This window comes from Rhinolophus sinicus, chromosome 2 (genome assembly GCF_057876585.1).
Source record: "Rhinolophus sinicus isolate RSI-liver-muscle chromosome 2, RSI-T2T, whole genome shotgun sequence".
NCBI lineage: Eukaryota > Metazoa > Chordata > Mammalia > Chiroptera > Rhinolophidae > Rhinolophus > Rhinolophus sinicus.
The window spans coordinates 15,288,731-15,316,453 of record NC_142502.1 but is presented as its reverse complement, the minus strand read 5'-3'; the positions used below and the strand labels follow the sequence as shown (position 1 = coordinate 15,316,453).

The 27,723-nt window shown below is 36.6% G+C and overlaps 1 pseudogene; it reads right to left on the bottom strand.

The window, feature by feature from the left end:
* Positions 1-24,003: 24,003 nt before the first annotated feature.
* LOC141571801 (fatty acid-binding protein 12-like) lies at positions 24,004-27,338 on the bottom strand (annotated as a pseudogene).
* Positions 27,339-27,723: the final 385 nt, after the last annotated feature.

The following is a 27,723-nucleotide window of genomic DNA, read 5'->3' as shown; positions in this document are numbered from 1 at the left end:
TCTGTTTAAAAGAATCAATTTGGTACCATATGATTTCACTTATATATGGAATCTAAAAAACAAAATAAATGAACAAATAAAACAGAAACATACTCATAGATACAGAGAACAAATTGATGGTCACCAGATGGGAGCGGGCTAGAGGTGTGGGTGAAAGGTGAAAGGGATTAAGAAGTACACATTTCCAGATACAAAAAAACGGTCACGAGGATGTAAAATACAGCTTAGGGAATGTAGTTAATAATAGTGTAATAACTATGTATGGTGCCAGTTGGGTACTAAACTTATCAGGGTGATCACTTCATATGTTACATAAATGTCTAATCACTGTTGTAATATAATATTGTGTATCAACTTTGATAGAAATTTTTTTTTTTAATTTAAAACAAAGAATCCCTTCCATTCCTGAGTTGGGGTACAAGCGCAGACGCTGGGAAACCACTGAGTTAAGAAAAGCTATTATGTGCAGTCCTAAAAAGAACTAAGGTGAGTTCAAGATAGTCTTATCAAAACATTACTATCAGACATCATGTAACTCCCACTATCGAATAGTGCTTATTTACTAGTAAATAGTTTATTATTACAAGTCCCTTCATGCATAATACACTTGTATCATTCTAAAAGTATTCTGGAAATAAAGCTTTTCACTAATTTGATTACCTTTTTTTTTCTGCAATGTTTTGGGTTGGAGAGGTTTTGCTTGGCAGAGAGGAGAAGGCCCTTTTCTTTTTCTACTGGCGGTGCCATATCTCTCTTCCTCGGCACTCACGTCCCAGGGCCTCTGGAGATGAGAACGACCGGAAGAAAAAAGCTGATAGTGCAGTGATACAGCCACCGAGAAGGCTTGTGTTTCTTTCAGGCGTATCCTTGAGCCTGGGCACAGGCAGAGGACCCGTAGTTGTCTCTGTGAGTTTGTAACTGTCTACGCATTCTCTGCTACTTTGCAGAGAGGTGAGAGGAAATTGAAGGAACCAGAAAAACACGCACTCTCCTGAGCAGACGTAGTTGAGACAGAAACAAACAAGAACCACTCTATCAGGATCTTTGAGCCTCAGGTCTGTCATTTGGAGATAAGGGTACCCACCTGATAAAGTGATTTTGGAATGAGTGAGATAATCCATATAACGTTGCACAGCGCCTGGCACATGCTAAGGACTTAAAAATATTTACTGTTGAAAAGATATATTTTTACTGGTATCGTACTATGTGTTTGTTGCTTATGTTTTAAAATTTAAACTAATTTATCATAATCATAATTTTATGCTTTGGCTTAACAATAATTTGGAGATTGAAATTAAACATGTTCCACATCTTTATGAGAGTATCAAAGCACTCATTATCTAGTGAGAAACTATTTTGTGGTGCTTTGTTACACTGAGATTAATGCTTAAGACCCCCTTATAAATAATACACACAATGCATAGGTTCTCAGGTCTTCTATTTATGAATCCACTTGAGAAAGTGTTCAGTACTAACCTGCCTTTTCCTGAATTTCTCTCTACAGGGAATAGTGTTATGTGGCAGTTCAAGCGAGCACAATGTCTTTATTTTAACACATATAAAAAATAACACCAGGCACAGCACTGCATTGAAAACGATTTCAGTCACAGGCTGACTGAGAGTAACCTGTGCTTTGTGGGCTGCTTGGGAATATATACCTCAGCAGCTTGCATCCAAAGAAATAAATGCCTTTACAACAACTTTTTAAAAGCAGATTTCATTTTCCATTTGAAAAAGTCACAATTTCCTACTACTCTCTTGAAAAACAAACCCAGAAAACAAACTTTGCTTGTTATATTTCCTCATCACTATATGTGTAGGGGAAGCTTATTATTTCTCTCCATTTAATATTTCTGGAAGCATTTCCAGTTTTGGCGTATATTGACACATTTCAGGAGCTTCTCCAATTTTATTACTTCTTTCAAAACAATGTTTATTGTTTTTTATTTATAAAGTGAATACATCCTTGATGGAGGAAAATATAAAGAAGAAAAGAAAATCACCTATAATCATTTCATCCAGTGATAACTCATGCTAACATTTTGTGTTTCACTTTTAGTCTTTTAAAAAATACATTCTTTTATGGTTACATAGTTGAAGTTAAACAATGTTAACCTGCTTTGTTCCCTTAACATTATATCATAAGCATTTTCTTATGTTACTAAAAATTCTTCATTTTTAAGAGTGCCAAATATTCCAACATATGGATGTATCATAGTTTACTCAGCTAGTCCCCTACTGCGAAAGTTGAGTCTCAAATGTTTGTTATAATAAATAATGCAGCAGTAAACATTTTTCTGCATAAAGCTTTTGTCAGGTTATTTTTTCCAGATTGGTTTCTGAAAGAGGAAATAATGGGTAAAATTGTGTGAAAACTTCTGGGGGTTGTGATGTATACTGGCAGAGTTCTTTGCAGAAAGATTGAACCAGTTTGCCCTTGGTGGGATTTCAAAGCATGACGGGTTGGCTGGCACTTTTTTTCAACAGAAAAAAGTTTTTTAACTTTTTAGAGGGATTTTAAAAATGTTATTTACATCTGTTTTGAAAAAATAAGTAACATCAAATATTAGTAATAAACTAGAAAAAATAGTTAATATAGCCATAAAAAGCAAATTGCTGTCTTGGGTATACAGAAGTAATTCATGAGATGTATACCATATAATAATATTTGAAAAATGTTTTTTCATGTTCTGTGCATAGGTCAGATATGGAAGTCCATTGATGGCAACTGAAATTTTTCCAAAATCTAAGATTTAAGACCAGGCATTGGGAAAAATTAAATAGCAGTATGCAATCAAGTTTGCGAAACATGATTGAAACTACTTGATTATTAACAAGAGATTTTGGTGGGTGATGTATACCTCATTTTTTTAAATGAATTATTTTAAAAGAATACTAAAAGAGTTTATGAAACACATTTTTGGTGCCTTTCTTTCCCTGAAAGCCAAACTAAGACTTAATTGTTCCAAACTGTACACTGTGGTATTTAAAGCAGTGGTTCTCTAAGTGGAGTCCCCAGGCTAGCACCAAGAGAATCACCTGGGAACTTGCTAGAGAAACACAAGTTCTCAGGCTCCAAGACCTAATGAATTAGAAACTCTGAGGGCAGTTCCCAGCAATGTGTTTTAATAAGCTCTCCAAGTGATTCTGATGCATCCCAAGTTTGAGAAAAACTGATTTAGAGTTTAAAAGCAAATCAGTTTGCCACCTCTCCCACCACCACGCTCTCAGGCTATACAGCAGCCAGCTAGACATATACAAATACTTCTGCCTTACAAGTTCTTATCGACAGGTGCTTGGAGCAGCCACTCAGTGTGCTTAGTACATGACTGTATGTGATAAAGAGGGTATATATGAGATCGTAAATCTATTAAAATGTAAGTTTTAGAACCTTTCCCCCATCTCTTACTTTATAAGAAGGCAGGATTCTTTGTTGCTACCAGACTTCATAGGGTTAATAGAATAGGTGGAAATGCAAAACCAGTTAAAAGGAGTTTGCTCGCTTTAAGATAGGCCTAGTACTACTTCTGGAACATGTGGGAGGCTATTCCCCCGTAAAAAGGTCCTGGGAAATGTACACGACTCTAGGCTCCAGGCACAATTGCAAAACATTTGAGAGCTGTCTTCAGTGCCCTCTGGCTTTCTCCCAGGGGTCCTGTGCCTCAGGCCTTCCCATCATGGTAATGTGGGTGATAACTAACTTTTACTGAGAGACTGTCCTGTACCCTCTTGAAGAACTCAATGGGCATTGCATCATTTAATCCTGAAATTATACCAGGAGAATACGGCCTCTTAAAAACACCTAAGACTCAAAGAGGGAAAATAACCTACCCAACATCACAGAGATGTGAGAGACAGAGGCCAGTCAAACCAGACCTGCCTGGTTCTAAAGGTTATGCTCTTCATCTCTGTGCAACAGTGCCCCAGATTCTAGACCAGCACCTTCTTTCTCCTCCCTTTAGACAATGCCCACTCTCTCAGATTGTGATCGTAGATGCTCCTGGCTCTGGGGGATGGTGGATGTGGGGAAATCACTCCACAAGGGATAGTAAGCATAATCCAAGGGAACCTCTTTCAGGATTGTTTGTGTCTAAAAAGGAAAAGCTTGAAGAGGCAGTTATTTAGATGCTAACAATTTGGGGTGGCAGCTCTAATAATACAGCAGCTACTAAATAAGATATTTGGAAGTGAGGAGAACTTTCCAGAAAAATTTTAAATTCAAGCAGCTGCCTATCCTGCACATGAGTAAGGATGGATTATTTATATTCTTGTGTGTGTGTGTGTGTGTGTGTGTGTGTGTGTGTGTGTGTGTGTATGGTGTGAAGGTATAACTCTGTGGCAGTTGCACATTAACCCAGAATGAAAATTAGATCTAATTTTTTTTGTTAGATGCTTCCTCCACTTAGTACTAGTGAGACTGGCATTCTCAGAACTAAAAGAACAAAAAAAGAAAACAAAAAAACCCCACATATTGAGCATTTACTATGCATTCAGTGATAGGCATTGGGATATAAAGACTGACTTCAGGAAACAATCTAGTGGGGGAACTGGAGATATAGAACTATAAAATATTGTAGGAACAGTGATCGAAACGTTCACAAAGAATTATGGATAAGAGACGAGGCACCAAATTCAGTTTGAGGGAAGTGAAAGCAGGGTTTCCGGTGGTGAAAGTAACCCTGTGCTTATTCTCAAAGAGTGGATACAAGTTAGAATGGAGTGCATGGCTAGAGACACCCAGGCTGGGTCTGTAAGGAGATGAAGCATTTTGGTGTTGCTTCAGCAAAGCTAGTGGGGATGCAGCGAGTGGTGACAGGCTTCATGGGAGAGGTAGGAAGTTCTTAAACACTGTGTTTAGGAGCATTGCCTTTCTGCTGTAGGCCATGGGAGGCTCTTAAATCCTCTCAGAAGAGAAGTAACATAGCTCAATGTGCATTTTCAGTGTATAATCTGACAAATGAGTGTTAAGTTGGAGGAAATGTAGTGAGGACAGATACTGCAGTTACTCGTTAGTGGTTAAATCCTAGTGACAACACACAAGATTGTCATTTTTTTGTTTTCTGACCTTTTGAACTATTCACCCCATTACTTTTAATGATTTTTATCATACTTTAAAAAGTTTTGCAAACAATATGTGTTGGTGAGGATGTGAGGAAAAGAGAACCCTCATGTATTATTGGTGGGATTGCAAACTAGTGCAGCCAATACAGAAAACAGTGTGGAGGTTCCTCAAAAGTTGAAATAGAACTACTCTATGACCCAGCAATTCCTCTTCTGGGTGTTTATCCAAAGAAATCCCAAATATTAATTTGAAAAGATATATTCATCTCTATGTTCACTACAGCATTATTTACAATAGTCAAGATATGGGAACAACCTAAGTGCCCATCAATAGATGAATGGATAAAGAAGTGGTACATATATACAATGGGATATTACTCAGCCATAAAAATGAATGAAATCTTGCCATCTGCAACAACATGGATGAACCTAGATGGTATTATGCTAAATGAAATAAGTCAGACGGAGAAAGACAAATACCATATGATTTCACTTATATACAGAATCTAAAAAAAACAAAAGAACAAAACAAAAACAAAAACAAACTCAAAGAGAACAAATTGATGGTTGCCAGAAGGGAGGGGTGTTGGGGAATGTGAGATAAAAATGAACAGATTAAGATGTATAAACTGCCAGATATAAACACAGTCATGGAGATGTAAAGTATAGCATTGAGAATATAGTCAGTAATATTTTAATAACTATGTATGGTGTCAAATGGGTACTAGACTTATTGGGGTGATCTCTTAGTGAGTTATATAAATGTCTAATCACTATGTTGTACCCCTGAAACTAATATGATACTGTATGTCAACTGTAATTGAAAAATAAAAAATGGGGGTAGATCCAAGATGGCAGAGCAGATAAACACTGTGCTTGCCTTATCCCATGAACACATCAAAATTTCAACTAAATTATAAAACAATCAACCTGGAGACCCATCTAATCTAGCTGAACAGAAGTTTTATAACTAAGGATATAAAGAAGAAGCCACGTCGAAACTGGTAGAAGGGACAGAGACATGAAACAAGCTGGCCCCAAATTTCCATGTGGCAGTTAAAAAATGGGAGAGATATCTCGGCCACAGAGTTTCCTCATGAACAAAAAGCAATAACAGGTGGATTAAAGATCTAAAGTGAAATATAAAACTTTAAAATATTTCAAGCAAAATATAGCAGAATATCTTTGTGATCTCCAGATAGGGAAATAGTTCTCACAAGACATGAAAAACGCAAACTGTTAAAAAAAAATTGCTGATTATTTGACTACATAAAAATTTACAACTTTTGTTCAACAGAAGTCCCTAGAGTTTAAATAAACCACAGATTGGGAGATGATGCTTCCAAAACATTTAACTGAAAAAGAATTATTATCCAGTATATATAAGGGACTGCTACAAATCAATAGGAAAAAGACAATACATCAGAAGATGAGCAAAAGATATGAACAGGCAGTTCACAGAAGAGGAAACTCAGAAAGCCAATAAACACCAAAAGACAGAAATTAGGAAAATGCAGGAGAGATCCAAGATGGTAGAGTAGATAAACACTGTGCCTGCATCGTTCCATGAACACATTAAAATTATAACTAAATTATTGAACAATCAACCAGGAGAACTATCTGAAGTCTAGTCGAACAAAAATCCTACAACTGAAAATATAAAGAAGAACCTATGTTGAGAACGGTAGGAGGGGCGTGATGAAATAGGTAAAAATTAACAGGAACGAGCTTGTGAGTTAACAGGAACAAGTTTAAAAATTAACCACTGGGCTCTGAATGCCTTGCTTAGCTGTGGGGACAGAAGTTATCCCAGAAGAAGCCAACTGTAACAGCAGCTACCCTGCAAGCTGACAAGGACCTTACATCATGCATAGAAAAATATAAAACCCCAGTTAAAACAGAAACTCAGCTGTCTCTAATAGACTTTGCCCGGTCGACTTTCTCTTCTCTTTAACTTTAATAAATCTTCTTTCTGTATTTTTCATGCCTCGTAAATTCTTTCACAACAGGTGAGCGACAACCACGACAGGGCAGAGACATGGAATGAGCCCCAAACTTGGCCATTTTGGTTCCCTCCAGAGGAGCGAGGGACACCAGGCCCCCACACAGGTTTCCCAGCCCAGAGTATTGGTGCTGAGAAGAGGAACCCCCACAACACCTGGCTGTGAAAAACAGTGGGGATTCTGACTATTTAGGTGGTCCAGAAGGCTGCAAGAAACCCAAACGTCCTCTTAAACAGTCCATGCACAGACTCACTCTTGCGCAGGCACTCACCTTGGGCTACAGCAAAGGGAGTGACTCGGGGGACCTCAGAGACATATGGAGGACGGACTGATGTGTGTGGCTCTGGGGGGGGGAGGACTGGAGGACAGTCAGCATTTTCTTGGTGAGGGGTCCACCTTCGTCAGCTGGCAGGCAGGTGCCATCTTTCCTGTGTTGAACCCGCCCCCTCTGGCCAAATCTGAATCTAATTGGCCTGATGAGCTCCACTCCTCCACACTGCTGACTCACCAGGAAAAGGACCCATGAAACTTGCGGCACTTTCTCACTGGCAGTCAGCCCGCCTGCATTGCACTCTTTCTTCGAAAACTATGGAGACCAGCAGGCCCCAGGTGGGTGGCGAATGACGTTGATGTGCTCTGAGACTTTGGCTGAGTCACTCCAGCCTCAACAGTGGCACCAAACCGGAATTTACATCAACTTAGTGACCACAATTCTTTCTACTCTAGTTACTCCTTGAGACCCTGCCTCACCTAACTTGCATACTGCACGAGGCTCTATTGGTGGCTGAACCTTAAGAGAGCTGGCAAGTGGCAGCAGGCCTCAGGGTATCGTGGCTTTTTATAGAGCTGGTACTGGTAGCAGGCATCCTTGGTTAGTAATATGGCCTCTTCCACGTGCCTCCACATTTAGCACAGGCAGTGAACAACCACAGAGCACTCTGTATCTCCTACAGAGTTAGTCCCTGAACAGTCATAGGCAGTGAGTGACCTGGGCCTGCACCAGAGCCCCTCCCAAAAGGCCCAGAACCAACATACTTGGAGGTTGGCTTCAGACCACAGCAGAACACCACCCAATTGGCTCCACAAGTGGCACACACAAAGGATGATGTCAACAGGCACCAGAGTCTGCTGGGGCAAATCCCACTCAATGGGGTAAGGCTTCCACACAGCAGCCCATAAGCTGTGGACATGGCCAAACCCTACAGACAGTTAGCCTAAGGGTCAATCCCTCCCACTGACATGCCGTTAGCAATCAAGGCTCAACTATAACAGGAGGACACATGCAATCCACACAAGGGACACTCCTGGAGCACCCAGAGCAGGTGACAAGGGAGACTGTGCCACTGGGCCCCACAGTACAAGCCACCCAGCCAAAACTACAAGACATAAAAGGTCTACTTAATACATAGAAATAATCACAGGCAGCATAAATAAGGAAACAAAGAAATACATCCCAAATGGACGAACAGGAGAAAAATCCAGGAAAAGAACTAAACAAAATAGAGGTAAAAGCAACCCACCAAATACAGAGTTCAAAACAATGGTTATAAGGATGCTCAAGTAACTTAGTGAGAACTTCAACAAAGAGATAGCAAGCATAAAAAAGGGTATAGAAACCATAAAAATAAAAAAACAGAAGTGAAGAATACAATAACTGAAATGAAGAATGTACTAGAAGGAATCACCAGCCTAGGTGAAACAGAGGATCAAATCAGTGATTTGGAAGATAAGGTAGCAGAAAACACCCAATTGAAACAGCAAAAGGAAAAAAGAAACCCCAAAAATGAGGAGAATATAAAAGACCTCTGAGACAACATTAAGCATACCAACATTCACATTATAGAGGTACCAGAAGGAGAAGAGAGAAAACAAGGGATTGAGAACATAGTTGAAGAAATAATGAATGAAAACTTCCTAACCTGACAAAGGAAATAGATAAATATGCCCAGAAAGCACAAGATTCCCAAAAAAGATGAACCCAAGCAGACCCACACCGAGACACAATATAATTAAAATGGCAAAGGTTTAAGACAAAGAGAGAATCCTAAAAGCAGCAAGAGAAAAACAATTACCTACAAGGGAGCTCCCATAAGACTGTCAGCTGATTTCTCAACAGAAACTTTGCAGGTGAGAAGGGATTGGCACGAAATAATCAAAGTGATGACAAGCAAGGACATACAACCAAGACTACTCTACCCAGCAAGGCTAGCATTTAGAATTGAAGGACAGATAAAGAGCTTCCCAGGCAAGAAAAGGCTGAAGGAGTTCATCACCACCAAACTAATATTACAAGGAATATTAGAGGGACTTCTTTATGATGGAAAACAAATAATCAAAAATATGAATAATAAAGTGGCAAAAACTACACACCTAACAACAATTACTTTCAATGTAAGTTGATTAAATGCTCCAATCAAAAATATAGGTGGCTGAATGGATAAGAAAACAAAATCCTTGTTATATGCTGCCTACAAGAGACTCACTTCAGATTGAAAGACACACACAGACAGAAAGTAAAGGGATGGAAAAAGTTATTTCACGAAAATGGAAACAACAACAACAACAAAAACAGTATTGGGGTAGCAATACTTATGCCAGACAAAATAGACTTTAAAACAAAGGCTTTTAACAAGAGTCAAAGAAGGACCTAGTAATTCTACTTCTGGGTATTTATCCACAGAAACCCCACATGCTACTTTGAGGGGACCTGTGCATCCATATTTTCATTACACCATTGTTTACAGTAGCCAAGACATGGAGGCAGCCTGGGTGTCCATCGATGGAAGAATGGATAAAGAGGGGGTGGTGCATATATACAGTAAAACATTGCATGGCCAGGGAAGGCAATGGGTTCTTGCCATCTGTGGTAGCATGAATGGACCTGGAGGCTATTGTGCTGAGTGAATTATGTCAGACAGAGAAAGACAGATGCAATGTGATTTCACTTATACGTGGAATCTAAAGGACAAAGTAAACAAACAAAACAGAAACAGTCTCATAGATACAGAGAACACTTGATGGTTGCCCCATGTGAGGTGATTTGGGGTGGTGGATGAAAACAGGGAAGGGATTAAGAAGTACAAATTTGTTGTTACAAAGTAGTCGTGGGGATGTAGGGTATAGCATAAGGATTATAGTCAATAACATTGTAATAACTATGTATGGTGTCATATGGGTATTAGCTTTATCAGGGTGATAAATGGGAGGGGGGTTGGGAGGAGGGTGAAAAAGATGAAAGGATTAAGAAATACAAATTCATAGTTACAAAACAGTCATGAGGATGTAAAGGATAGGGAATGTAGTCAATAATATGTTCATAGCTATGTATAGTGCTAGGTGGGTACTAGACTAGTAAGGGGAACCACTTCTTAAATTATATAAATGTCTAACTATATGCTGTACAGCTGAAATTAATATAAAATAATATTGATTGTCAACTGTAACTGAAAAATTAAAAAAGAGGGGGGATGGTGAAGGGCAACAAGTGGTCCAAATTTCTAGGAATAAAACAAATAGGTCATGGGGATGTGATGTGCAGTGTGAGGAATATAGTCAATAATATTGTGATGGTGTGGTACTGTGTTTGATGGTTGCTGGACTTATCATGGTGATCACTTCTTTAGGTCTATGAATGTTAAACAACTGTTGTGTACACCTGAAGCTGATTTAATATTGTATGCTAACTATATTTTAATAAAAAAATTTTTTTAAATAAATTTAATTTTTTTAATCAAAGGTACACACACAATTAATAAGGCATAGTCCCCTGCCTTCCCTCATATAACTGTAATCTTATTGTAAAAAGTCACCACTTGTCTTTGAGTTGTTTCTTCTTGTAGCTACTTCTCCACCTCTAAATGATATTCTTCTGCCCTTACTCTGGGATTTATTTATTCTACATATCACCAATGGACTTTCTGTCCTATTACACAAAGACATAATATACCCTCTCCCCTCTTTCCTTATTCCCATTATACTTACATCACTTTTTTTGTTCCTTTATTGGTTACCAGCCCATTTACATAGGTCACGACCTGAAACCCATGGCTTCTACCGTGTTTCCCCGAAAATAGACCAGGTCTTATGATAATTTTTGCTCCAAAAAACACATTAGGGCTTATGTTCAGGGGATGTCATCCTGAAAAGTCATGCTAGGGCTTATAAGGACTATAATCCTTATAAGGAAATAGTACCCTGTTTCCTTATTTTTGGGGAAACAGGGTCCTATCTTCACCCACTTACCATCAGCCAAGTGGTGCAACCAGGGCACAGAGGGAGAGGAGAGGGGAGCTAATAAGAGGATCCACCCAGGGACCTCTTACACTAGAACCACTCAAGACTACTAATAAGAGAAATGTTTAATTTATTAAATCACTGTTAGATCACTCTCTCTAGGTGGTCACTTGCCAAACTTTTGTTTATTATGGTAGGAAATAAAATCTTCACAAAAGGATTTTTTTTTCATTTCTCCCCATTGCAGATCCCCTAAAGTGTCCCAGTCAGTTGCAACCTATTGTGAAACAGCAGTCAAGAATGCTTTTCTGGGATGTATTATGGCCTTAGGTGGGTGGGAAGATATATATATATTTTTAATGAAGGCACTAAATTTTGTCTGTACAGGGCAAGCGCTGCTTCCGCTGAGTGGTGGCAACCAGAGCTCATTCAGTGTGTGACTAATTCACGGGACTCAGTCATAGGCTTGGGCTTTGTTGTGGAGAGAGAGTTGATTCCTGCTGAATTTGTATTTGTTCTGATTTTTGCCCCCAAATATGGTCTGAAAATGCAGTGAGTAACATTTTTAATCCCACATTTAATATTCACAATTATTTCTCACCTCTTTCCCTTAATTTTGAATTTAATTCCACTGTAGCCAGAGAATACACTATGTATGACATTTACATTTACATTTGCTGAGATTTGTTTTATATTTCAGATTATAATCAAGATTGGTAAATATTCCATATGCACTTCAGACGAATGTGTATTTTGCTGTTGTTGTTCTATAAATGCCAATCAGGTCAAGTTGATGGGACTGTTTTATTTGAGTCTTCTACGTTGTTACTGATATTTCATTTGTTTTATCATAGTTGTTGAGAGGGCTTATTGAATTCTTCAACTATAATTATGGATTTGTCTATTTCTCCTTGCAGTTCTATCAGTTTTTGCTTTAATATTTTGAAGTTCTGTTATAAGGTGCATAAATATTTAGAATTATGTTCATTTTGGATTTTTTATGTTATAAGATTTTTTTATGTTATTTTATGTTTAAATGTTATAACATGTAGGATTATTTATGTTCTAAGTTGCATAAATATTTAGGATTAAATGTTCTTATATGTAATGTAATTTACACTACAGTACATGTAAGAAAATAGTTCAGAATATTTTTTACTCAATGAATTTTCTAAATAAAACAATGTCACTTACACTTCACAAATTTCTCCTTCCCCCATCCCCTCTGTCTCTGATTCTAAACTAAGAGGAAGAAAGACAACTCAAAATTTTTCCAGTGTTGTATTGGAATTATTAAGCCCCTAACCAGAGGCCTGCTGTCATGAAGCCTGGACTGAGAAAGCAATTTCTGGAGCTCACATGGTTGTTTTCATTGGGAAGCACAACTCAGTTGGAAACTCCCAACTTGCCAACTTTTCAATCAGGGAAACTAATGAAGATATGTGCATGGAAAAATTAATTTATTCATCTGTTCAAATTTTTTTAATTTAATACTTATATAGTGAGTAACAATAAAAACTTTTGTAATTAGCTTGGGTTATATGATATTTTTAATTAATGAAAAGTAAAGAAATTTAAGATTAAGAATGTTAAGGAAATAGGTCATATAATTAGCTATGAAATAACTTTAACTTTTGAATAAGCTCATTGTTGCTTAATTAAGGCATATTGATTTGTAGAAACTTCTGAGGTGCTTTTGTTCCAAATTGGAAATATGTAACTTTTATGCTTCTTAATTACCTATTGGAACACCATCAATAACATAGCTTAGTGTTCTTTCAAAACTAAATTTAATAATTGGTTCTTCCTCTATTTAAAAAAATCTATTTCGTTTATTTTATGCTCTTTCTTAAAGTAAACGAAAATGCTAAAATGCTACCTGGCATAGTCTCATTGTTTAAACATTCTACTTTATAGCCAAGCCCTTACTTACTAATCATTTTAATTGCATCCATCATTCTAAAATTGTGCTTTTTATCTTGACTTGTCCAGTTCTCATGGACTCCTGATTATGAAACAGTTTTCTGATGCCAACGCTGGTAGAGTTCAATCTGTGGTCCACAGCATTAAGAAATGAGGTTAATCAGTTTTTGTTGTCAAAAATTTACTAAAATACTCTTTGTAGAGGATTGTACTCATCAAAAGCAACACACTTCTGTCTAGTGAATCAATCTGCTTGCCATTCCCACGCTTAAATTCTGCAAAATCTGGTTGCCAATTACTTCCTCCTGAAGGCTGTTAAGATGATCCATTTATGTTCCTCGGTTATGTTCATTTGTATAATCGTTATGTTAATTATATTATGTTGTATAATCTTAATTTGTGTAATTTTAATCAACATTTGTTGCTATGTTGCTTCACAACTTGCGTTCTAACTATATGGTTCTTACGATCTGTCGTCATAGTTACACTGTAAACCCCTGAGGACAGGCTCTGTGTTCTATGGCTCCTAGGACTGGCAGCAGGGTCAACATTAGCAATCATTCACCTAGAAAGCTAAAGTAATATCCCTAACGACCACATCCAGTCACAGTAAAATTCTGAAGTGCGTTTCTGGATGATCAAAACAAGTATAAACTGAGCTTCATGATGAACGCTACTATTTTGAAATTTTACAATCCCTGAATGGAAAATGTTCTCAGTCACTTTCAGTTCGCATAGCGTGTGATCCCCAATCATTCTTCATAAACAGAAGTTTGCTATGTGGTGTTCCACCTGGAGCAGGAACTCAAGGATTGTGTTTGATTTTAACAAAATGGAACAAAGCCCCCAAAAGAAGAAAATATTTTAAATTTGGTTCCCATTATTTTAGATGTTGTGATAAATTGTCAAGCAAGTTCCAGGCTGAAACATATCTTTGTTTTTGCTGTGAAAATGGAATTTACCTAGCAAATTATTTATGGGGGAAAAGGTGAGGGAATTTTAAGCCATTCATTCATTCAATAGCTATTTATTTAGCACCTACCAAGGACCATATATTTTTCTAGGTCCCTGGGATACATAAGAAAGCAGAACAGAAAGCATTCCTACCCTTGTGGAGCTTACATTCTAGTGGAGAAGAGTGGGGCAGGAAACAAAATTAAAAATTAGCAAATATATGGAATAGTGAGAATTGCTATAAAGGAGAATACACCAAGGAAAGAGGATAGAGATGAGAGGAGAGGATCTGGAAGGTGGTCAGGAGAGTGCGCTGTGAAAAAGCGGTGGTTGAACAAAGACCTGCAGGAGTGATGGCTGAGCCACAGATCCACCTTCAAGGGCAAAAGCAGTGAAGAAGAATGAGAGCACGTCCCACAGGACCATGGTTCTCCACGTGGGCTGCACATATGAATTGCCTGTGGAGGTTTTGAAGGACTGGAGCTAAATCCCCAAACCAGAGACTCTGGTTTTCAAAGGCTCCCCAGGTGATCCACAGAAGGCCATGGTAAGGATCTGGCTTTTATTTTTTAATATTTTTCAAGTTTTATTGAGATATAATATTGTATTATATTGTAATTGACATGTAATATTGTATTAGTTGAAGGTATACAATGTAATGATTTCATGTATGTATATGTTGTGAAATGATTACCACAATAAGTGTAGTTAACACCCATCTCACATAGTGATGATGTTTTTCTTGTGATGAGAAATTATAAGATCTACTCTCTTAGCAACTTTCAAATATGCAATACAGTATTATTAACTATGTCACCATGCTGTACATTATACCTCCAGGACTTATTTATCTTATAACCGAAAGTTTGTACCTTTTGACCACCTTCATCCATCTCCTCCCCCACCACTCCCCAACTCCCAATCTCATCTCGAAAGCATCAATATTTGTCTTTCTCTGATTTATTTCATTTAGCATAATACCCTTAAGGTTCATCCACGTTGCCTGAAATACTTTCTGATATGTAGTTAGTGTAAACTTTTTTTATATAAATCTACCATCTCACTCAAGATGATCAGGAAGTAACCCACCTCTTTTAATCTGACAGAGAAGTCTGACAACTGCAATTGAAATTTTTTTCTTTTTGAGTCATCTCCAGCAAGCTGTCATTAATTCACTTCTTATGTGTGTTGCTGTTGTTTATTTGCATGGGTTTTCTGGTTTCAAAATAAAACTGGTCTCAGATGCAGCTGTCCTGGCTTGTTGTTTGAATCTTGCACATTCCAATGGCATTTTCCACTGGAATGTTGAATTTAATGAATGAAAAACCAGATGTTCCAGGTATATTCAGCCTGGGTTGAGAAGGGCATATATGACAGGGCCCCAATGCCTTTTCAAATAGTTAACATATCAGTAGTGCACATGTCAACTCGTCAAAATTATCATTCTCTAAATATAAGCTTGACATGTTCTGTTAAAGAGATAGTAACGATATATTTCAAAATGCTATTAGATCACTTCACAGACAACATAACTTCATTTACATCATCTGATAATATAAAAAGTCATCACAAAAGTGTTTATTCTGCTATAATATGATAATTTAATTACTTAAGAAAATCTCAATTAACTCAATACAGTGTTATAAAAACTATTGTTCTGATGATAAAAAAAAAACAGAGACTAGAGAGTGTCAGCACTCAATAAAATTATTTTCTCTGAAAAAAAATTTGAATTAATAGAAAAATTTTAATGCTATAAGTGAATAGCTATAAAACCTAAGCATCACTGTACAAGTCCAGCATCTGATTACATCTGGTTTTTGCTAAAGAGTAATGACCTTTTTTTTTTTTTTTTAATCACTAGCTGCATTGGTTTTCTAGAGCTGCCATAATAGAGTACCACAGACTGGGATAGCTTAAACAATAGACATTTATTTTCAAACAGTTCTGAAGGCTATCGACAGTGTTGGTCCCTTCTAAGAGCCATGAGAAAAGGATCTGTTCCATGCTTTTGTCCTCAGCTTATAGATGCCCATCTTCTCCTTATAGCTTCACATAGTCTTCCCTCTGTACTCATCAGTGACCAAATTTCCTCTTCTTATAAGGACCCCGGTTATATTGGCTTAGTGCCCACATAATGGCCTCATTTTAACTTTAACTCTTTAAAGACCCTGTCTCCAAACATAATTACATTCTAGGGTACTGGGGGTTAGGACTTAAACATATAAATGAGGTAGGGGGTACAATTCAACCTGTAACATTAGCATGATCAATGATTTCTAACATATTTTTAGCATCTGCACTTTTGATAAGCAAAGACACTCAAGAAAGTCAGCTGCATTGGTTAAGTTATAGCTCTGTCATCATATCACTTTATAATCAATAGCACCCTAAATAATATAAATTATGTTCCTGGATAAACGGATTGTTTTACGGACAGTTATTATTAAAATGTGTGCCGTAGTAAAAATGTCTACTAACTGGAAAGGCTCTTGAAGAGTCAGTAGACTTGGGTTCTAGTACAGGTTCTACTATTAACCAGCTTTGCGACCCAAGCTCTCTGAACCTTAGTTTTCTCACAGAATTGTGACAATCAAATATGACCACTAACGTACAAGTAAGAGAATATTGAAAACCATAAAATGCTAATATAAAAGATGTTTTAACCATTTTAGAGTGAAACATAACACAAATTACAGTTTTGTTTCTCCCTCTCCAATCACTATAGTTTCATTTTTCCTTCTCACCTTACTATACTGCCCAAATTTCCAGTATAATGTTGAACAGAGTTTTCATCATGAGTGGATGTTATGGTAGACTCTTAAAATAGACTCAAGACTCTCTGGAAGAAATTGTAAAAGATCTGATTTATTTCCTTCATAAATGTTTAGTAGAGCCGCCAGTGAAGCCATCTAAGCTTTTAGCTAGCCCAATTGTCTCTCCTTTGAAGATAATCTGTCCTTTTTTTCCTGTTTGCTCTTAAGAGTTTGTGTCACTGGTTTTCTTGTTTCACTACAACGAGTTTAAGTCAGGGTTTTTAATTTTTTTAAAAATTTACCTGGCTTGAGAATCTATAATCTGTGGATTGATATCTTTCATCAGAAAAATTCTCAACCATCAGATCTTCAAATATTACACTTTCCCATTGTCTCTTTCCTCCTATTCTGGAACGCCAATTAAACATGTTAGATCTTCTCTCAGTATCTTGTGTTTCCAATCCTCTTTCTTCTTGTTTCTCTGTGTTGTTCTCAGGATAATTTCTTCTGACCCATTACATAGTTCACCAATTCTATCTTTCGCTGCTTCTGATCTAATGTTAAAACCACTAAGTTTAAAATTTTCACTTATGTGTTTATCGACATAATAGGTAGTTAGATTTGATGGTTTTAGATCTGCCACAATTACTCTTGTGTTATCCTTGTGCCTGGTTACCTTTGACCACACACTGCACATTGCATTTGTAAAAGTATCTGTAGGAATAATTCAAGGCTTACAGTGAAGGCACTTTCCTGCCAAGTGTGACACACTACCAACTCAATACCACCTTACACCAAATTCAAGGCTTGACATTCCTAACGACCCAAAGGAATTCAAGCTGACTAGAGGATTTGAACAGAGCTGTTTGTCATACTTGGGGTTCGGTCCAAGTTTGAGGTCTCAGTTTATTTTTGGGGCCATCAATGGTGTGCCTCCCCACCTTGAGCAAGCTCTGGACTTTGATATTTGTCCTCCAGGTTCTCCATTCTGTTAAAATGGAAGTTCCAGTTTATCAGGATCATAAAATGACCTCCAGGCAAAACTGACTTCTTTCTTGCTTACCTTTCATTTCCCTTCCATGTTTGGCCCAATAGTTTCTCACTGTTTAATCATCTCTTCAATGTTTCAAGTCAAATTTTAAAATTTTGTATCCATCCTTTTTAGTTGTTTTCAGGTGGAGAGCTGGAGGGAGAGGGTGGTGATCTGACTAATTTACCTTACCATTCCTGAAAACAAGAAGGAGGGAAGGAGAATCAATATGTGTTGAGAATAGTATATGTATATTCTTTTTCACTCTCTGTATATACTTTTTCACATAAGTCTTGGAAGAATGCTTCAAGGTAGACAGTATCTTGATTTTAAGGAAGCAAAAATGAATCCCTAAGAGTTTAACTAACTAGGCCAAAGTCACCTGACTATTAGTAGAACCCAGAGTTGGACACAGATATTTCTGGTACCAAATGGCTATTTTCATTATAACATGCTGCCATATGTCTTCTATTTTCCCCCTTTGTTCTTTTTATTTAGAAAATTTTCAAACTGCCAAAGAAATTGCATAGAATAATAGATCTATGCACTAAAACATCTAGATATCCTTCACTAGATTCACCTATTGGTAAACTTTTCACAGTTGTTTTCTCTCTCTCCTCCTCCTATTCCTTGCTCTTTCCCACCCTCCCTCCCTTTTCCCTCTCTTCTTCTTTTCCTTCATCTACCATTTGATGGTTAGGTATAGACATTGTAAATTTTCATACCAAACACTACATCACATATCTCCTAAAAACAAGGACTTTCTTCTACATCCACAATATAATTATTCCAAAGAAAGTTAATATTGATATAATACCATTACCAAATATAGAATCAATTTTAATTTCCCAATTTCCTAATAATATCCTTTATAGCTGTGTTTTTCTTCTCTAGGATCCAATCAAGGATCATGCTGTCATATCTATGCCTTCTTATTTTAAAAATGAGTGAACAGAAAAAGATCTGACCAGATGCAGACACACAGAAAATGATTTGAGGTGGGAAGAGGAATATAAACTTTTTGGTTTATACCTGATGCATTGTTTTGGTTTCTTTCAATGAGCATGCACAATTTACATAATTTTAAACCAATATATTTTTAAGGAAGGACTACATTTTTAAATAATGTTGTTCATAATAATGTTGATGTTCATGAAATTCATGATATTTCTGCTTAGTATTTTTTATTACATACTGCAAGTTCCCTGTTTACTTAAAAATACATGGCTTTATATGACAATACATTGGATTGTGGAAATTCTGAAAATAATTATTTTATTTTTTACAATATGATCATCAATTTACTGTATTGCCTAAAAAGTAGGGCCACCAATTTAAAATGCCCAAAGAAGCGATTGGTACTAAACCACAATTTAGTTGAAGAAAAAAATTAAACAATTTCAGGGTAATTTAGGAGATTATCTTCATAGCTACTTTAATATTTTTTTGTGACTACTGTTCTAGATGTCCCTGAAAACATGCATGCTATTTCTTAGAAATGCATCTTCTTTGGGGAAAAACATGTTTTCAAATCAGAAGACATTTTAAATCAAGATTCTCCTACTTACTACATGTATAAACTTAAACCAATCATTTAGTCTCTATGGACTTCAGTTTCCTCATTTATAAATTGGAGATTGTAGTATGTACTCTTTAAGGCTATTCTAACGAAGAATTAAAATATGGAAGATATTTTACAGTCTAAGACAGACACAGAGAGAAACATTAATTTTTCTTATTTCAGGAGCAAATCCCATAAAATGATATTATATTCTCCCACTTGACAGAAACTGTTTGAGAATTTTAAAGATAATCTCAGTTAGAGGGATTAATTCTATAACTGGCTAAGTACATTCCTTCTACTTATGTTGTTTTTGAATTTAAAAACATGTCTAGCTCCATTATTACTATCAATCATAACTTTTCATTGGAGATTTGCTCAAAGAATCTTTTTCAAGCTAAGTGAATATGGGGATTTATTTTTTTTTCTTTGACTGGACACCTAATTATGAACATTTTTATATATCTCATACATGACAGAAAATGAAAAGTGTTACAGTGGAAAAGAAAAACTATGTTAAGAATCCATCAGATTATAGTGGAAATTTTCATCTGTATATTGAACATTGGTTTGAAATATTTAATTCTGGTCAAGAGACTATAGTAACTACGTTGCTGTGTATTGTCAGCTGCCATTATAATTCATATCAGAAAGAAAGTTAATAAGTCTGAGAGTGCAGTGCAAATTAGAGGAAACGTATTTTTTCTATACTCAGGCTCTTGCCAGATAAAAATCAAGCTATATAGACTAGATAATGTTTTTTGCTAGATAAAGATGAAGCTTCAGGATGAGGACAGAAGGATTTTTTCTGTTATTAAATAATTTTGTCCTCTAAGTATTAACAATACAGGAATAGCATCTTGTATAGGACTAGGAAAATGGTAAACTGAGAATAGACCTGTAACCCTAATAGTTTGTGAGTGAATCTAGGGGGTCCATCCTAAAATGTTTATACGTTGTTAATAGTTACTCAATAGTTACTCTGATTACATTTTAAGCCCTTATTTGTATATTTGAGTCGAAAGACCCACAGCATCCTATTTCCCACACATAAAAGGAAAAATCAGAGAGAATGGTTTTGATCAAAAAGACATGTTTACTGAATGGTGGCTACAAGATTGACTGGAGTCAGATAATCTTGATTCTAGAACTGGTTCCAATAACTCTGACTTTGAGCAAATCTCTTAGTTTCTGCACAGGTGAAATGATGAACTTACATGAAATGGTCTTTAAAATCCCTTCTAGTTGTAAAATTCTGCAGTTGTGTAGATTACTTTAAAATTTCATGTAGGACTGACAGTGATTTTTAGGATCATTCTCTTTCCTTCAACCTTTTCCTGATTGAATGTTAGTCCTTGAGAATAGTTTGGTATTGCACATAGAACTTTCTGGTAGTCCTGGGTCTGGAACCATTTCTCCCCCCACTACCACATCCATCCCACCACCATCACCACATACACACTATACTGTGGTTAAAAGACAGACCCAGTGTCATACTAAGGAAAGGACTGGGAGCTCTAGCAGGGAATTAAGGAGGTAGTGACAGGGAGAAGTGGGCTGAAGGCTGAGAGAGAGAAGGGAAAGTCAACACCAGTGATCCTTAGCTTTAAGGCCTAAATCATTAGAGTGAAAAGTTCTAGACCTTGCATCCTGCTGCTTGAAAAGGGAGGATCCTAACTCAGTTACCCAAGGGCATTGGATGCACCTTGGCAAAAATGAACCCATGAGTAAATTGCAATGCTGTATTAGGTGCTATACCATTCAGAGCTTGGGGAGTTTTGTTATAAGGTAAACTAGGTAAAGATTGAGTGATGACAAGAAGTCACCTTCTCACCCTTGGAATCATCATGAACTGGGTTAATTGGCAGAGGTCCACAGTGGGGTTGGCCAAAGCCACATCTCTGTGGAAGAGTGGAGGCTATTGACATGGTGGTCAGAAACCACAGAACTTCACCAGTGACACCAGGGGCAAATCTCTGGCACTTGATGCAACCAAAACCAAATGCCATAGCAAGGAGCCAACAGTTACAGAGTTTAGCCTCAAGGGACATTTGAGTTCTCTCTCCTCTAATGGACAGTAACAGGAGAACTACAATAATTCTGGAAAAAAACTGGAAAGCCTGACAATCAAGTTATGAGTTCTTGGGACCATTATAATTTAGAGTCCAAGTAATTGTAATCTTATTTGTACATGGAGGTTGTTGAGCCTGTACTGTATAGATTACGTTTTCAATTATTAAAATTTCTTAAAATTAAGGTCAGCAGAAAGTTGAGGATTAAATCGTTCCTTCTGCATATTATCATTCTAACATTCATCAAGAAAATATGGTCAGGAGAAACAAGAACCCATATCTGTAAATCCTAACTCAATGAATGCTAGTCCACATTTTAAGATCTCTTTTTTGTTTATTTGTTTTATCCATGTGAAAATTGTTTTGTGTCATAAGAACTGTATTCCCATTTGAATGTTTCCGTATAATATCGCATCTTCAGTCATATACATTGTGACTAAGAAAAGTGTTTTTTATTCAAGGAATACTTGTCAGCAAACACTATACTAAAAACGTTAACATCCTTTAACGTCTTACTTTTATAATTTCAAAATAAATCACTTTTTTAAAGCTATTCACTCAGTAGTAATTAAGCCACCATTTTGGAAAACAGAAGGAAACTTTAAAGATTTAAGGCATATTTTCCCATTACTTCTTATATTATTTAAACAAAACTATACATGCCCTTTGTAAAGGTTTCGACTAAGAGGTATAAAATTAAGTCTATTTCAAATCCAAAAAAGAAATTATTTTTGGCATGTATAAAGTCTTAAAGTTGTATATGTTAAAAACTTCTCAAGCAGCTTCTATGAACTTACAACCTGTTCTGCTTCATATAGTCATTCAAAAATATGCCCAAGACAGACTCAGGAGCAGATCCCATCACTCTCACAAATGTGAGAAAATTATGATCACATATATATGTATGCATCTTTTGTGTGTATATGTATGTGTATATATATGGATTCATTATACACACAAATATATAAGCATATGTTTTATTTAATTTAATAAATAAATAGAGATAAAGAGAGAGCCAAAAATGTATACACATTTTAAAAAAGGAAAAAACTGTATTAAAATTATAATAATATATATTGATAACAAAAGATGAATACAAGTCACGTTTGATTTCTGCAATTACAAGAGGTGCTCAAAGTGGCTACCATCAGTGTAATTTTAATACAGTTTTTTCCTTTCTTAAAATGTGTATACATTTTTTGGATATATATATATATCTTTTAATCTGAAAATGCATATACGAAAATGTTAACAGTGGGTAATTCTAGGTTTACAATTATTAGCAAGTTTTGTGTGCTTTCGGCTTATTTTCGTTCCCTAAAATGGTCATGTATTACTTGTGAAATAGAAATAAATATTAAAACATTTACGTGAATCATTTATGGCTAGGAAAGATGCTCACAACAAAAGGTGGCTATTCGGCAGCAGACTTCCCACTTCAGGGAGTGCAGTGGATCAAGGGCCTCAGCCTCTACGCTCTGAAGTCCAAGGCCATGCTCCCTACCTCTGCTACCAGCCAATGACAGCCACCATCCAAACTCCTATCCCTCTCTCCTTCCCTTGGGGTTGGACTTAGATCACGGTCTCTCCCAGCCTCTCCCAACTCCTTCCCCATTCTCTCTCACAGGTGTTTCCTAATGAAATTCATGTACATTTAATCCTGTCTTGGTGTCTGCTTCTCGGAGAACCTGAAATAACACAGGCTTCAAAGCGGTATAGCACATTATTATATTTTGGTTAGAGAAAAAATATACGTGTACATGTATATGTGTGTGTGCATGCACGTGTGTATTTACATTATGGATATACACACATATATGTCTATGTTTACAAGTGGAAAAGAAAGCACAGAAAAGTAGCTCTCTCTGGGTAGAAAGACTATAGGTAATTTTTGGCTGGTTTGTCTTTTCTTAAATTTCTACTGTAAGTATGTATTACTGTGTAATTAAAGAGTAAACTTTTACATGTTATTAATCGACTTCAATCTGTGACAGATTTATTTATAACTACTTTTTCATTTTACCCAATTAAAGAATATATCCATTCATTCATTTCTTCACAGAAACATTTACCATGCCTGTTATGTGTAAGCCCTGTCCTAGGGACTATGGCCGATGCAAAGGTAAAGCTGAATCCGTGAAGTCAGGAAGCTGCAGTCTGAATGGAGGCGAATGGACTGTAGGAAGTACCCCAGACAGGTACAAAGCAAGTGCTACGAAGCCTCGAAAGGTGGAAAGAGGACACCTGTCTGGAGGACCAGAGAAAGTCGGTGCAGAGGTGGCATTCAGCTACACCCTGAAGGAACAGGTAACTTTTTTTTTACTTTGGAATTTTATTGAAACACACTCAGTAGTTTGGATCACAGCTTGGGAGTGCTTCCAAGTTTGAGACCGAGTTTGTTTATACTCTCTTATGTCCCAGTGCAGGTAACATTGTTCATGGCGCTTTCCATCCCCATTTTCCCATCCACCAACTTTCTCGTTATGAAGGTCTCTTTGCCAGCCCACATCAAGGAGTGTTATCTAAGATTACTATACTTTTGGATTTCAGGCCACCTTGTGTGGTTTCCTCAAGTTCTTCTCTCAACAAAAGGAGATCTTATTAATTTTAAATATGCTTTTGGTTTTAGAGTGATCGCGATTCCATTTGTACTGATGGGTATGGTGGATTTTGTCAGACAGTCCAGCTTCCTGCTGGCTCCTTCAGTAACAGAAGTCTGGGAATCCAAACTTCAAGTGTGTGTTTTAGTCAGATCAACTCTCTTTTTGGAGCTTTAGAAGTTGGGCCTGTCCTGCCTCACCAGAGACAGACATGTGACAGAATAGATTACATTGGATAGGTAAAGATGGAAAAGATGGCAGGTGCAACAGCAAAATGCTAGGTCCCAGTGCTCTACCTTCAGTTCACAAAGCAGTTGACTTTACAAATAAATAAAACACACCTGGTTAATCTATAGAAAACAGCACAGGTGTACTGTGACTGGGATCTCACAGGATCTCCCATCATTAACCTAAAGAACTAGACTTGTTTGTTTAAAAGTAGCTCAGTACTTCAGTCTTTCCAAATTTGGAAGCATCACTTGAAAAAATGTTGAAATTATTTTATCATGAATAGAACATCTTTCTTCCCTTTCAAATATCTTTCTGAAATGTTGATTATTAGCATACACTGGGGAGATTTGGGGCGGAAGTGTGCATTATTAACATAACGAAATTCTGCTACATGAGCCTATAATGTTACATGGCTCACCACAAGCTTGAATATCAAATATTGCAGTAGCTTGTCACTTTGAGTACATTTCCTTTTTCTAAGGGCCCTATCCAAATCTCACAGGACTGGTCACACTCAAGAACCACTAAACATATAAAAGCACCTCCTCGTCATTTTTGTATCTCAAACGTCCTGTCTGTTCTTTGCTGTTAATAGATGAGCTGTTAGAATCTAAAAATCTTGACATTATCATATGGAAAGAAAAGTAGTTCAAAAAAAAACAAAAAACAATAGAACACAAAGTTCTTCAGTGAAATGCTGACTTTGAGTGTAACATAGACAAAGCAGTTATTCATAAATCTGAGGTAACATTCTTTTAAATTTTTTTAAAAGAAATGCTATAGTAGCTGAAACTGGAGTCTACGAAGTGTTTCCTTAGCATGTCATTTTTTCCTCCAATTCAGATACATAGACTTATTATTATAAAGTTCTTCAGAATTCTTAAGGTTTTCCATTTTATAATAGCAAGCATTTCAACATTTATTTTGGAAAAAAAATGTTTAGAAAATTCTGTGAATTTTTCTAGTAAGTAAACCAATAATTAGGTCTAGGAACATGAAAATTATCCAGTGCCTCTCCTCACCCCCACCTCCAAACAATCAAAGTTAGCTTTCTTTTTTCTTTATATGGGAATTTTTGCTCTAAAAAAAGCAAGCGGGAGGGAAGGAAGAGAGGGTGCTATTCTACAGGTCTATAAGATTTGGACTAAATAGTCTTATTGAAAATGTACTATGTGCTGGGCATTGTGTCCCTACTGGGTTCCCCAGGGCAAGAAAGTGGGGTGGGGATGGCAGACTCTGCATATAGAGAGATATGAGGCATGAAAGACCATACAAAGTTTATTATCTTAATCTTGTAGTTTGTAAACTGTTTGAGAAGAAGAACTCCTGTTTACCGAAGTGTCTCAAAATGTGGCTCTCTACACAACTGCAATTGTATTTTTGTCTATTCCGTTTTCAGGCCAAGCTTGGGACCTACATGAAATCACTAATTCCTTAAAATAACCCCCTAGTTCCCACAGATGGCCTCCACCTCTCAGCATGACACAGTTCTTTTCCACTCATAGATGGGCAGCGTTGTGTGTCACAGAACGATTCTGTTGCCAATGTGATAACCACGAGGACCCTAAGTCCCACAAAAGAGTAGGTTGAATTAAGGATTTTCAGCCTCCTTACAGCAATAATGAGTGCAGAGCCCAAAGTTCTTAATATCCAGGCAACAGTGCAAATTAAGATCCAGCTCAACAAGGATGGAAGAGAGATAGGGACAAAGGGAGGAGTTCTCTTGCGCCGGAAAGTCCTGTACACATGGAAATTTACAGTGTGGGAGAGGGTTTTAAGCAGGATGACAAACCAAGGAAGGGGCAAACTCCCCGTCTCTCCTCCGCTCCACTACATCCCCACCCCTGCCAAGGGCCAGTGCTGCTCAGAATTTTTTATCTGGTGCCATCAAGGTTCCTTTTTCTTCAATTCTTTTAACCATCATGGAAATGAGGCCAGTGCTCTGTGATTGTCATTTCTTTCCAAATTCTTAAAATATTTTATTATTTACAAAAGATTTCCCTACTGACTTAGGACAGGAAAAAATATGAACGTACAAAACCTGAGAGTCCTAATAAAAATTTCAATGGTCATAGTTTTAGTTAAACAAAGATTATTCCTAAAGGACTTTTGCAAGAAAATATATAAGAAACATAGTTTTATTATGTTTATTTTTACTGGAGAGTTTTATTTTGTTGATGCATAAGTAACATATTCATTGTTAAAAATTCATGAAATACCACCCCAAAAAAGCATAAAGAATCAAACAAAGATTACCCCTAATGTCGCCACCCAATGTTATGTTTTGAGTCTATCCTTCCAGATGTTTTTCTATACATTCAGTCACACACCCACTGTTTTAAATGTGATCAGAATATTTTTAATAATCTTTCATGCAATCTATTCACCTTTTTCACTTAATATAATATTGTGGCATCTTTTCATGTCAAGGTATGTAGATCTACATTATCCTTTTTAATCATTGTATCATATTCTACAGTATAAATGCAGCATAATTTAGCTCATTTACTTAATAAGATATATTTAGGTTTCCTATTTTTTTATTTTCTTCCTATTATTAGGAAGGTAAATATCCTTAAACATACACCTCAAATATATGTCCAATTATTCCTTCCTAGGAGTGGAATTGCTAGGTCAAACAGTTTGCATATTTAAAATTCCAATACATGTTGTTAAACATCCTTGTAGGAAGCTTATACTAACTCTACTCCCATCCCAGGATATGAGAATGTCTCTGTCTACACAGCGCCAACATTGGGGTTTTGCTTTGTTTCCATATGTACCATTGATAAATTAAAAAATCAAATTTCATTGTTTTTGAGTGAAATTGACTATTGAGAATGAATTTATTTTCCTATGTTTACTGACCCTTAGCAAAACTTTTTCAAATAACCTGCTTGTGTCCTTTGTCCATCTCGTTGGCCTGTGGGATTTTCACCTTATGATTTCTAATAGCCCTTTGTATCTTAGAAATAGTAATATTAGTCTATGTGGACTATAAACTCCATTTAGGGCCAAGACCATCTTCTTCATCACCATATACCCAGCCTCTAACGTAATGCCTGACCCAGGGCAGAGACTCAAAATATATTTGTGGTTTGACTGACTTTGCTCATCATGTATTTTTTAAGTATATTTTTCCAGTTTATGTTTCTCTTATTCTTTTTTATTTTCCCCATCCAAAAGTTTTTAAACTTCATATAGTAATAATCTATCAATATGTTCCTTTATGATAGATCGCATTTGAGTCGTGTAGCTCCCACATCAAGATTATAAAAAAAATAACATTTATATATACA